Raw genomic sequence first — 12404 nt, 5'->3', positions numbered from 1 at the left:
GCCCTTTCTCCCAGATGGTTTTTCACCTTTTTTCTTTTTCAGTTTTTCCAAAACATGTCTCCCACCGGGCCTCCAACTGTTGTTTTGTTTCTGTTTTTAGAACATGGCTCTGTGCAATGTCTTCCCATTTCGTTGAGCTTGGAAATGATCAAGCCCAAACAGAAAGCGTATTTCTTGTGTACCTACTTGTATTTCTTTAGATTATCTTATTTTCATTGTAAATCGGATGGTAGCCTTTTAGTGCCATCAGAAATGTCAAGGGATACCATGAGCGGGTGATGTAACTCGGCCATCTCCTAGCGTCAAGCAGAAACAAAGCCATCTGACTAGAACAAAGACACAACATAACAGAGGCCTGGAGTGACCGCACGGCAGTCCTCTCTGCCAGGGAGCCTGGGACCGGCACTGTCCCCATGGTCAGCCCTCAGGACCGCAGGCGCTGGGGCATGGCCCGCGGGGTCTCCCATGTGGCCACGAGGCAGACAGAGGACAGGCTCCACGTCTGTGCGCGGCAGAAGCGGCTAAAAGTCAGGAAGCAGGAGACATGGGCAGAGGCCGGCCCGGCTCCTACGGTGAAAATCACAGACTCGCGGGGATCTTTAAGCCCCCGCATGTCGGAAGGGGCTGGATTCGGGCATGCTCGGGGACCACGGGACTGACAGACGCCGACGGGGGAAATTCATGCCAGACGCTGTCGTGATCTTCCTGGGACCAGTCAGGAAGGAAAGCGCGCCGCGAACAGCCTTCATTCCTCCAAGGAAAAAATAAATGAGAATAAAGGCTCACATGGAAACAGATTGGCGCGACGTAAAATGCAAATACACTGACTGATGTCCCCGCCGAGATCTGTCTCCTGAAAGTGGGGTTTGGAGCAACACGGCTCCAGGGTAAATGAGGGGGCTCAGCGCAGAGCAGGGTGATTCTCTGATCCAGCGGCAGGGCCGGGCCACCCGGTGCCCCCGAGCAGAAGGTCGAGGACACCCTGCTCCCCTGTTCTGTCGTTCTGTGTCACTATCAAATCTGGACACCCGGGTCAGTGTGCGACGCAAAGGCGTGGAATCAGATTTTGTGGAAAAAGGAAGGAGGAAAGAAGGAAAGAAGGGAGGTCGGTCCCTGGGGCGTCGCGGTGCACGGGTGACCCCGGCCGGTCCCTGGGGCGTCGCAGTGGACGGATGACCCCGGCCGGTCCCTGGGGCGTCACGGTGCACGGGTGACCCCGGCCGGTCCCTGGGGCGTCTCGGTGCACGGATGACCCCGGCCGGTCCCTGGGGCGTCGCGGTGCACGGGTGACCCCGGCCGGTCCCTGGGGCGTCGCGGTGCACGGGTGACCCCGGCCGGTCCCTGGGGCGTCGCGGTGCACGGGTGACACCGGCCGGTCCCTGGCGTGTCGCAGTGGACGGATGACCCCGGCCGGTCCCTGGGGCGTCACGGTGCACGGGTGACCCCGGCCGGTCCCTGGGGCGTCGCGGTGCACGGGTGACCCCGGCCGGTCCCTGGGGCGTCTCGGTGCACGGATGACCCCGGCCGGTCCCTGGGGCGTCTCGGTGCACGGGTGACCCCGGCCGGTCCCTGGGGCGTCGCCGTGGACGGATGACCCCGGCCGGTCCCTGGGGCGTCGCCGTGGACGGATGACCCCGGCCTGTCCCTGGGGCGTCGCAGTGGACGGATGACCCCGGAGGTCCCACGTGTCCCACATCCCCTCGCGTACTGAAAATCTTCATGAGTTTTCTAATCTGGTTCACTATCCTGTCATTGATTTTCCACAATCAATGATGACAACTGCAGCTGCAATCTTTGGTGCGATTTGAACTTTTCTAGCAAAGCAAAGGACCAAGCCCTTTCTGCCAGAATCCAACTAAAGACCCTTCCAACAACGCGCATCACGCTTCCTCCACAGGCCGCGCCGCGCACGGAGCTCTCTTACCCTCACCGAGCCAGGAGGACCCCCACACCGGCGCGGGCAGCCGCTGCCGGGCACATATCAGAGGTTATAATCTAGTTTTTCAACCAAGAAAAAATAGCACAAAGTAAATAAATAAAATTGTTTTTGTCTCCAAAGGCAGGATGAAAAACAGAAGTGAATTTTTGAGATATAAACCACATTGAAATTAATAATTTTCAATGAGAACCGTCACTGCCTGTGGAGAGGGTAGTTGCCTAAATGCCCAAATGTGACTCCTTTTTTGGGCTAATTAGCTAATTAGGGCTTTCTCTATTTAAGAAAACAATGCACTTTGAAAATGGAAAGAAAGCTGAGTGTGACTGGCCTGAGCGCGCGGACGCCGGTGCAGACCCCCCAGGTGGCAGGACAGTGCGCACAGCAGCCCCCCGCCCGGAGGTCCCTGACCATGCCAGGAGCCCCCGTGGGTGGAGGAGGAAAATGCCCAGTGCCCGGAGCAGGCGGACGTTGGCGTGTGGCGTGAACCCTCTTTCTAAAAGTACCTGTTTGTGCGCCGACAGGCCTGCTGGGAGTGCAGGACAGGGTCCCCACCCGGGCCGCGGCACCAGCCACACCCCTGGCCTCCTCTGACGCGGCCACAGCGAGCCCAGGGCAGCCCCCAGCGCAGAGCCCTGGCTGGGAGCACCGGAGAGACCGTCCACCTTCTGACTCGATCCTGACGCTCACTAGCATCCGGCTCACGACCTGCCAGAGGCCCTGGTGCTCCTGAGCTGTCGGAAGCCCCGGGAGGAGCGGTCCTGGCGGCCATACCTGCTGTGTCACGCACATGCTCTGTGTCCCGCGTGCCCCGTGGGATCAAATCCTTGCAAAGATTTTATGATGTGAATCTTCTCTCCTTGCTTCTTAGAAAACACGGGTCTCAGGAGGGTAGGTAGTTGGCCGGAACCCCTGCTGGTCAGCAGGTAGGGCTAGAATTTGAACCCAGACCCAACTGGCTCAGGAGCTCACCCTGCTCCCAGGCCGCACCCGGGCTCCATCTGTCGAGTTCCAGCACAGCGCGTGCGCATTCTCGGCCCTGGACCCTGATCCACGCGCACCTGACCGGCGTGGACTGTGCTCTTGGTGATCTGGTGTGGAGACCCCGTGTCTGTGCTGCTGACAACCTCCCGGTGGCCTGAAGGCCCGCACATCCCTGTGTCTGATGCTTTTTCTCGTACTCCTATCCACACAGCATCCCACGACATCAGCAGAAACACCAGAGAACACCCCCCCACCTTCCTCCCAAACCCACAGTGACCCTCACGTTCACAAGCCATCATTTGTATGTTGCTTTACAGACAGAGAAATGCTGAAAACATCGGGCCACAGCCCAGGGCTCACATAACCCGGTAATATCAATCAGACAAGGAGACAAGAGTGCGTCACCTCCATGGGGACTGACTCCAACGGCCTTCCTCCCAGATTCCCGCCACCCGGACCAGACGCCGCAAGGTGATGGCACTCATTTCCCTGCAGGGCTGTGTCCAGTGTGCACTGGGGACAGCCTCTCCCATAAAGTGCAGGGGCAGGTGGATGGAGTGTGAGGTCAAGCCCGACAGGCCACCGAGGGGTCAGTGCTCAGAGCGGGGCTGCAGGAGCCTTGAGTGTCCAGAGGAACTCGGCTCCCTGGCGAGAACACTGAGAATTACACGCGGCAAAGCCCAGTGGACCCACATCAACGGCCCCATTGTGTTTTTAGCCCTTTCTGGCGCGCAAGATACCAGACCAAATGCTACAGGAGACAGAGATGAGACAAAGAGAAAATAAAAGCATGAACTGGGGAGGCAGGCAGACTGGGGCTCAAATCCCTGCTCTCTCAACTAATTTTTTTTATTTTAAAATGAGACAATGGCTTCTAACTTTTAAAATTCCCATTAGTGGGAAATGAGATTATGGAGGGGAAGCACTGAGCACTTTGTCTGGCGGAGAATTCAACGTGCAGGAGCTTTTGTTATGTGGGTGCATTACAAGGTCCTTGGGCTCAAGGGACGCATCCGGTGCTGGTCACTACGGAACAGGTTATCACAGGTGCACAGCAGGGTCTGTGAGGCCTCAGTGGTTTTGCCTCGAGGCGCCCGACTGGGGCCCCACGTGACTCCTGATCCCATGGATCAGGAGCAGCATCTGAGGGAGCTCGTGCTTCCAGAGTGCCCCGTGTGGCTGAATGACCAAGAGTGGACCCACCGGCCACAGTGCGGCTTCCTTCTCTGTGAGGCACTGACTGTAGGGCCGCGCGTCTCACAGGGCGTGGGAGGCATCGGATGCCGGCGAAGACAGGAGGGGCCGCTCATGGTGCGTAGAGCGCGACGCACTCAGCTCTCGACCGTGGCAGTGGGGCCACGGCAGAGGGGGTGAAGGGTTGAAGGAGCTTTTCTGTTGGTGCCCTGGGATGGTTCACACGCAGGTGTGGGAGGGCTCACATGAGGGTCGGCTCTGGGGGCATTCGATGTGTGGGCACAGCTCCTGGCTCAGGCTCGCTGGGGCTCGCTGGGAGCATCACGCTCTCTGCACCGCCCTCCACAGCCTTGCCGCCCAGGGGCGTCCGCAGGAGCGCTCCAAGAGGGGCCTATAATCACCTCCACAGCTCAAGGAGATGCACTGATGCTGTGCCCATTCCGTGATGAATAAAGGGATTCTCTGTGAAGTCGCAGGCCCCACAGAGCCCACAGAGTTAATACGTGGTAGAGCAAGGCTTGACACTCACATCTACTTGGTTTCACCGTCTGTGCTTTTTCTAAACTATAGCACCTCTGTCCATGGGAATATTCCACAGCCCCGGATACAACAGGAAGCCAAAAGCATCTCCACTGGGAGCTCCAGGTGGTTTCACACGATAAGACCTCAAGCTTCAAGCCAACTGGGCAGAGAGGACCCCACCAGGCTTTGCTGAGCTACGTCTGGAAGCCCCAACGGCGCCACACTCAAGGCACTGGGGAGTGGGGCAGGCAAGAGGTCGGACACAACTACGGCCCTGCCTCTGCGGGTTCCTGCGGCGGAGCCCTCCGTGACCGTCAGGGCGGTGCAGACAGAGTGGGATCCCAAGAAGGAGGGACCATCGCTGGGGACAGTGCCGCAAGGACAGGAAAGACGTCGTCCGACCCACGGCGAAGCAGAGTGACTCAAGGGGGTGAGGACGCCGTGAACCAAGAAAGGCAGCGAAGGACAGGTGTCGGGACCGGTGACCGCCCAGGGACGGCTGCTGCCCGGGGGCAGTTCGATGAAACGTGAATTTGGGAGCAACACCCACGACGCTCTGCCGGCGGCTGCTCCCTCCCACGGCCGCCCTCACCGAGCGCAGGTGCGCGGCCCTCAGACACTTTGTCATTTCCATCATTCAAGACGGGGAATTGAAACTCAGAGAAGTCAAGTGAACTCCCAAGGCCTCGGAACAGGCAGAGAGCAGACGGGGTTTGAACCCACATGAATGACTCAAAGCGCCTGCCTCACATGCTGTTTGAGGAGGAAAACTGGAAGCCCTGCAAGAGGCAGGTGTAGCAGGACCATCTTGTGAGCAGGAGCTGGCTAGGGAGAGAAGAGCCTCCCCAGAGAAAGGCACCAGTGTTCTGTAAAGGCACCTCCAGGAAGGGCACAGTGAGACCAAGGCAATCCTGTGGTCTGCACAGACCGGCGGGAAGAGGAGACGCAGCCCCACAGGTGTGGGCTACGCTGGGCTCGGGAGTCCAGCCGGCACCCAGGAGCGTCCTGGGAAGGGGTAACTAGGGCGTCTGCTGCTCCAGAAGCTACAGAGAGGGACTGAAATTCAGCTGAAGATGGGGGAGGGGATGGTAGGCAGAGCCCACCCTACAGCAAGAATCCAGGACAAGGGGAGGACGAGGCCCGAGGCTCTGGGAGTCCCTGGACCTCCACATCACACACTCCCCGGGAAGCCCAGGAGCCCAACATGTGCTCTGAATGCAGGACCTGAAAGTTCATTTAAGATTTAGTCCGTGTAGTTAATATTAATAAAGAGTGAGATTTGGGGGGACCATGCTGGGAATTCCAAATTGTTAGAAATAGATTTATAAAATACAGAGTTAAAATGAGGTCATTTTTCAATTTCCCAAAAGCCTTATACATTTGATTCATGTATATGCCTACTTTGGATGGAAGCATTTTATTTTCCGAACTCCAAATAATCAATTTTTCTATCATTTCTAACTAGGAAGGAAAGGTAATGATCAAAGTAGGGAAAAAAGTACACCTCCAAAATACAGACATTTCATTCTCATCCACTTCGGCGCGAAGAGCCAGCAAGGCGAGTAGAAGGGTGCTCCGCGGCACCGGCCGGGAATGGGGAGCCGTGAGCCTGTGCGCGGGCCGCAGCAGACAGGGAGAAGGGGCCAGGGGAGCGGGTGGGGACACCTCTGATCCGAGCAGAAAATGCTATCTTAAGGCCCAGCTTTCTACATTTAGAGCCTATGAAAATTGTCCATGAATTTCTTACCTTGAAAAAACAGCCAGATGTATAACAAAAATCAGTGGTTATTCCTAACACTAGACAATTCGAAAAAAAGGTTTAGGAGCCATTATGGTGAATAAGAAATTCTGGACTGGAAACGGATGGCAGGCAAGTTCACCTGGGAAGCCGTGCCGGAGACCCCAGAGAGGAGGTCCCTTGTTCACTGGTTTCCGCTGCGCAACCGTCTTCTCTTACTGACATGCGTCGGCCTCGGAAACAACCCATGGCAACGGGTGATCTCGGGCTGGCTTCCCTTCACAACAGGGTAAGAATCCCTCGGCCACAAAATCAAGCATTATATGTTTAGGGGATTCACACTCACTTAATTATTAGCTTAAGTACAAGATAATTATGAAGATAAATCTGGAGGGAAGAGGAAAAGAAACCAAATAAACCACGCACAAGACAAACGGCAACGCACTTGGATGAGCTCCCGCTTGGTTGGCCCCAGGGCAGGCCGCTGCTCTGTCACCGCGCGTCGTGCGGAAGCTCAGGAGAGGTGGGTGAGCCATCCTCGCGGTGTGGTCTCTCATGGCCGTGGGGACACACGGCTCGGTGACCTGCCCTAGCTCCGCCGTGCCCAGCCGTGTGATCTCCCCCCCAAGGATCATCATTCAGGGTTTCTAAAACTATCTGTAGTTGAACAAAGAGATTTTCTTTTTTTCTTTAAAGAAAAGCCTCCAAATCAGTTATTTTAGACCTATTATTTTAGAAAATACGATGAGAAAGAACTTCCAGAAACGTGGCCAGCACTTGAATGTTACACGGGCACCAAGTGGCCGTGGATTCTTCTGAAGGGGAATCCCGGCTCAGCACGCTTCAGAAGTGGGGGGCCTGGGTGGTGGACCAGGCTCTGGGGGGCAAGCCTGCAGCGTGTCTCCTTCTCCTCCCTCTCCTACAAAACAGGACACTCTTCCGGTCTCTGAGCAGTCGTGGACACCGCCTGTGCTCATGGGCACGTACGCTTTCTGCCCATGCAGGCGTGGGTCCCTTCTGTTGCTGTCCTGTCCTTCTGTCCTTCTGTCTCTCCCTGTTGTATGATCTCTAGATGCTGCTGCCCGTGAGCTGAGTGGAGATCCGACAGACTGACCCTGGCAAAGCCAATCACCACCATGTGGCACCTCTCCTCAATAACCTCCGTCCCCCCGGCGCTGTTCACGGTAACTCGTCCCCCAACTTCGCCAGGAGCCCTGCGCTCTCAGCCCGCTGACCTACACACCGTCAGCTCGCTCCTTCCTTTCCGCCCCTGCGTCCTGGCGAACAGAACGAGGCTGTGGCTCCCGGCACGCTCCAACCCTCGCAACACTCGGCAGCCCCTTGAGCCTCAAGGTCCTTCCTCCAGCCCAGAGGGCGGAACCTCAGCTGGACCATTTGTGTGAATTTGTCCTCAGATTCTCCCAGCTGGAATGATCTCTCACTCCTGCCAGTCTCACAGGCCTTTTCAGTCCCTCCAGGGACACTCACAGCTTTCCGTCTAACATCGGGATCCCGTCGGTGCACGCATTCTGTTGACCTTCAGGAATCACGTCTGTACACGTATCAGTGTAATATCGGGAATCGTGTGTAGACACACACGTATCCGTGTTGGAAATCTGCGTGCACAGACAGCAATGACCGAGAGCTGCCCACATCTGCCTCATCAAATTCCGCAGTTACTGACGTGGTACCCGATATTCCCACATACACTGACTCGTGCCCGTTGGTGAACATTTCTGAGTCCTCGCTCCATGCCGGGTACAGGCTGGAATGCACAGAAAGGGAAAACCCCGGCACTTAAAACATACATCCTTCACACACGAGGTTGGCCCCAAAATGGTGACAAACAAGCAGAGGAAGACTACGACCCGTCTCCCTAACTGGCCCTCACGGTGCACAGGTGTTCTTTAGGGATAAAAGAGCAATAAAAGAACATTATGGACAATATACAATGAAGCAAAAGCAGTTAATGAAAACAGAGCCTGGTTTCTGGATACCCTGAAGTCTGGCCGAGTTCAATCACAGCACATCACCAGGTACCTGCTGGCCAGCTCAAAGGTGCAGAGACGGCACGCAGGGGTTGTATTAATATGACTGTCCTCTTTTTAAAATTCGCTGAAGCTTGCCCTAATTCATTTTTCTTTCCTCCTGGTCACTGAACTGTTTTTATTATGTCGGAATATATGAACACCGCACCACCACCTTGCACTCTGTGGTCATCTCTCCCCTTCCCGTGCACGGTGAGAGTGATGCAGACACGGCAGGATAGGGAGGAGCCTGGACAGAAGCCTTCCCGCCCTTGAGATCCCGTGCCTGTGTGTGTGTTGGTATGTCCCTGTGCGTGCACCTGTGCGCATGCCTGTGTGCCTGTATGTATGCTTGAATGTACCCATGTGCACTTGAGTGTGCTTGTGTACATGCCTGTGTGCACCTGTGCTTGTGTACATGCACCTGCATGTGCTTGTGTGTACACCTACACATACCTGTGTGCACCTACGTGTGTGCTTCTGTACATGCCTGTGTGTACCTGTGCATGTGCTCCTGTGAATGCACATGTGCGTGGCCTTGTGTGTCCACCTGTTTATGTGCCTGTGTGTGCACCTGTGTGTGTGTTGGTGTATGCACCTGCATGTGCTTATGTGCACACCTGTGTATGTGCCTGTGTGTGCTTGTGTATGTGCCTGTGTGTGTGTGCGCGCGCTTATATGTGTACCTGTGTGTATGCTTGGGTATATGCTGTGTGTGTGCTTCTGTGTGTGTCCACGTGTGTGTGGGCTTGCACATAGTCACCACCAATGCAATATATGCCGTGTGAAGAGTTCTGACACATAACAAGGGATTAACGGGAACCGTTTTTTGTTTTATTTTGCTTCTGCATTCTGGTCAGGTCACAAGTGAACGCAGTACTTAGAATGTGGATTTTTAAATTAGAACTTTGGTGAACCCCAAACACGTAACAATACAGACCAAGAATACCTACTCGAGGACGGACATGCCCTGGGCACTCTTGACTTACTTATTCTGGTTAATAAGAGAAAGCGTCCTGCATTTGTAAAACAAGTTTTACACACATTCGCAATGACGGTAAATGAGAATTTGATTAATCAATGTGCTCCCCAGACCACTTTAAAAAAAAATCAGTGCATGAATGTCACATAATATTATTAGGAATATTTAGGAATTCACGCTTCTCATCACTGTAGATCTTCAGAGGAGGAATTGTCTTAATCTGCTCTGGAGAAGCTAGCAGCGGTCCACGACCACCTCTTTCCTGAGCTGTGGCACTTGTGAAGTTGTCGTATCCGTGGGATCCACTGCCATAGCAAGACACCACGGACTGCGCAGATGCAACAACACAGACTTATTTTCTCACCAGCCCGGAGGCTGGACGTCTGGGAGTGAGGTGCAGCCGCCTCTGGCTTCTGGTGAGACCCGTGCACCTGGCCTGGAGATCACTGCCTTCTGCCTGGGCCTCACTTGGTCTTTCTTCCAAGCGCAGAGAGAGCAACCACGGGGGGGTCCTCTTCTCGCGGAGACACAGGCCCTAGAGGAGCACGCCACTCTTGATCTCATGAACTTAATGACCTTCTAAAGGCCCTACCTCCAAACACTCACATTTGGGGGTAAAGGTTTCAACCTCCTAATTCTGGGAGGCCATGCGGTCGTATTTGGTAACTGGGTGGGTCCACGGTGGCTGTCCTCACAGGGAGGTACTAAAGTTCGAGACCTTTCCCAGGGCAAACCCAAGGGCCTCTTCACAGCTCGTGCTTCCTGCCCTTCCGCCTCTGTGGTGTGCGGGGCCCAGGCTGAACTCGGCGGGTCCTGCCCTCCTCCCGGCTCTCACCATTTAGGCCACCCAGGCAGTGCCTCACGCCCACCTGGCGGACCGCTCCCTCGGGCATGCTCTTCCCTTTCCCCGGCCACATGCTTCGGCGTCTGCACGTTCGACACCCCGCGCTGCTAGCTGCGCCTTCGCCGGGCCGCCATCCCCTCTCTCTGTCCCCGTCCCAGAACCTCAAGCCGCTCTGCCTGGGGACACCAGGCCCCGACCTTCCTGCCCATCCGTCCTCACCCCACGGCCTTCTCCAGGAACATGAAGTGAAAAATGTCAGGTTGCTCAGGAAACCTCAGCTCTAAGGGAAAGGAGCAAACTAAGAAGGGGTTTGTGTAAGGATCGAAAGACGCGTGAGGGTGGCGACCGAGAAACAGAAGCCGGGCCAGGGAGGGCGTGTGTGTGCAAAGGGAGAGACCTTCCCAAGCCTGTTATATTCCTACAGGATTTGGGGTGATTTTTTTTGTAGCTTTTTGAATCTATCTTGTCAGAAAGACTGAATTTTTTTTATCTGTAGAGGTTTCCATCTCCCCAGAAAGTAGTCCTTCTAGGAATCGGGCTTTTTCCCGGCACATCGGTCCCAGAGCCGGTCTCTGGTGGGAGACAGGCCGTGGTCGGCCTACAGCACCACACACTGTCCCACAGGCCCTCCGAGCTCATGGCAGCCCAAACAGCAGAAGCAGGAGCAGAAGCCACGAGCTCTAGTTTGCTGCAAGGTTGAGAGATCATTGCAGAGGAACTGGGCCATAAGAAGAAAACACGCCAGGAAAGACGTCACTGCTCTTGCCCTGGGAACCTCGGGTGAGGGAGTCACGTATAAGCGCTGCTTTCTGCCCACCCACAAGGACATTACTGTGGGCAGAAATTAGTATCCGTCTTCTTTTGGAATTTTAAATCTCTTGTCTTCTCATTAAAAGAAAAAAATGCAATAACACGACCTCTCAGGACACAAACCAAATGATGATGAAATGCATGTAGAGGACTGATAAATGTGTCATACGTGCGTACGGAAAGAAAGGGGAGGAAGGAGAGAAGAGGGAGACTCATGCGTTCAGATTGTTCAAATGTGATTGATTTATAACATCAAGGAAAGTCTCTTCCAAAAAATTTTAGGATAATCAGGGAAAGGGACATTCTTAATTATTCTTTGAATGTGAAAACCCTAAACTTCTATTTTCAGTAATCCCAGATTGTGAGTGTTCATGTGCTGGGAGATTTGGGCTTTTTTCTAAAGTAATTTCTGAGTCTGGAAAGGTCTAGTGGGATTAAGGTGTTTTTTCAAGCAAACGCTTGTAGGAGCGCTGGCTGCGCACCCGCAGTACGGCACGTCCTAGCAGCGTCACTGGCACAGTGAACGGGCTCCTTACACGGATGGTCACCGGAACGCCGGAGGAGCTCTGAGCGTGTGGTTCCGAGACAGAACGGACACGCCTTCCGGTGTGAGAGCCCCGCCCAGGGTGCTCACCAGCAGTCATGCCAGAGCCCTAGACTGGGTCTAGGTTCGTCCCATCAACCCCTGGGACTGCACGTGGAGCGCCGTGACCCTGCTCTGTGCTGCGAAGGGCCAAACCAGCACAGCTGATGGTCATGCAACAGCAAGGTCAGGGTGCTAGCAGGAGCCGGAGGGGGCACTGCAAGGGAGCCACAGGCAGGGGCTCTGGCATGGGGGCACGCTGTCTGGGGTGCAATGCAGGGCGGGCAAAGCTGTGTGTGTACCTTTGAGCTGTGCCGGAGGGGTGACTGGGGTTCTGCTGGGGAACTATGTTTGCAAAGGGAACCAAAAGTTTTTCGTGTGTGTGTGTGATATGTGCTATGTATCTGTACACGTCTGTGTACATGTGAACACGCACATGTACGTGTGTATATGCACGAGAAAACACACACATGTGATGTATATACATGTGCACACCTAGATCCATAACACACATGTTCACGTGCACACATGAACATGTATTGTGTGTGCACGCACGCATACACCACATGCACACACACAGCACACACGTGTTCTTGAGTGTTCATATGATCACGTGGAACACATTCATGTGCACGCTGTATAGCACACTTGTACACACAATGCACACATGTGTGTGTACACGAGCGTGCGCGGACATGTGAAGTTTATGCACATCCACATGCATGTGTGAATTGCACGCACACCTGTGTGTGTTTAAGTCACATGTGCGTGCACATGCACACAC

At 54.8% G+C, this 12404-nt stretch overlaps 1 protein-coding gene across 11 annotated transcripts in view; it reads right to left on the bottom strand.

The window, feature by feature from the left end:
* The window catches only part of MYT1L (myelin transcription factor 1 like), a 389060-nt gene that overhangs the window by 326341 nt on the left and 50315 nt on the right, over window positions 1–12404 (bottom strand). The window lies entirely within an intron of this gene.

This window comes from Mustela lutreola, chromosome 9 (genome assembly GCF_030435805.1).
Source record: "Mustela lutreola isolate mMusLut2 chromosome 9, mMusLut2.pri, whole genome shotgun sequence".
Classification (NCBI taxonomy): Eukaryota; Metazoa; Chordata; class Mammalia; order Carnivora; family Mustelidae; genus Mustela; species Mustela lutreola.
The sequence above is the reverse complement of the archived record's forward strand: the minus strand, read 5'-3'. Positions and strand labels throughout refer to the sequence as shown.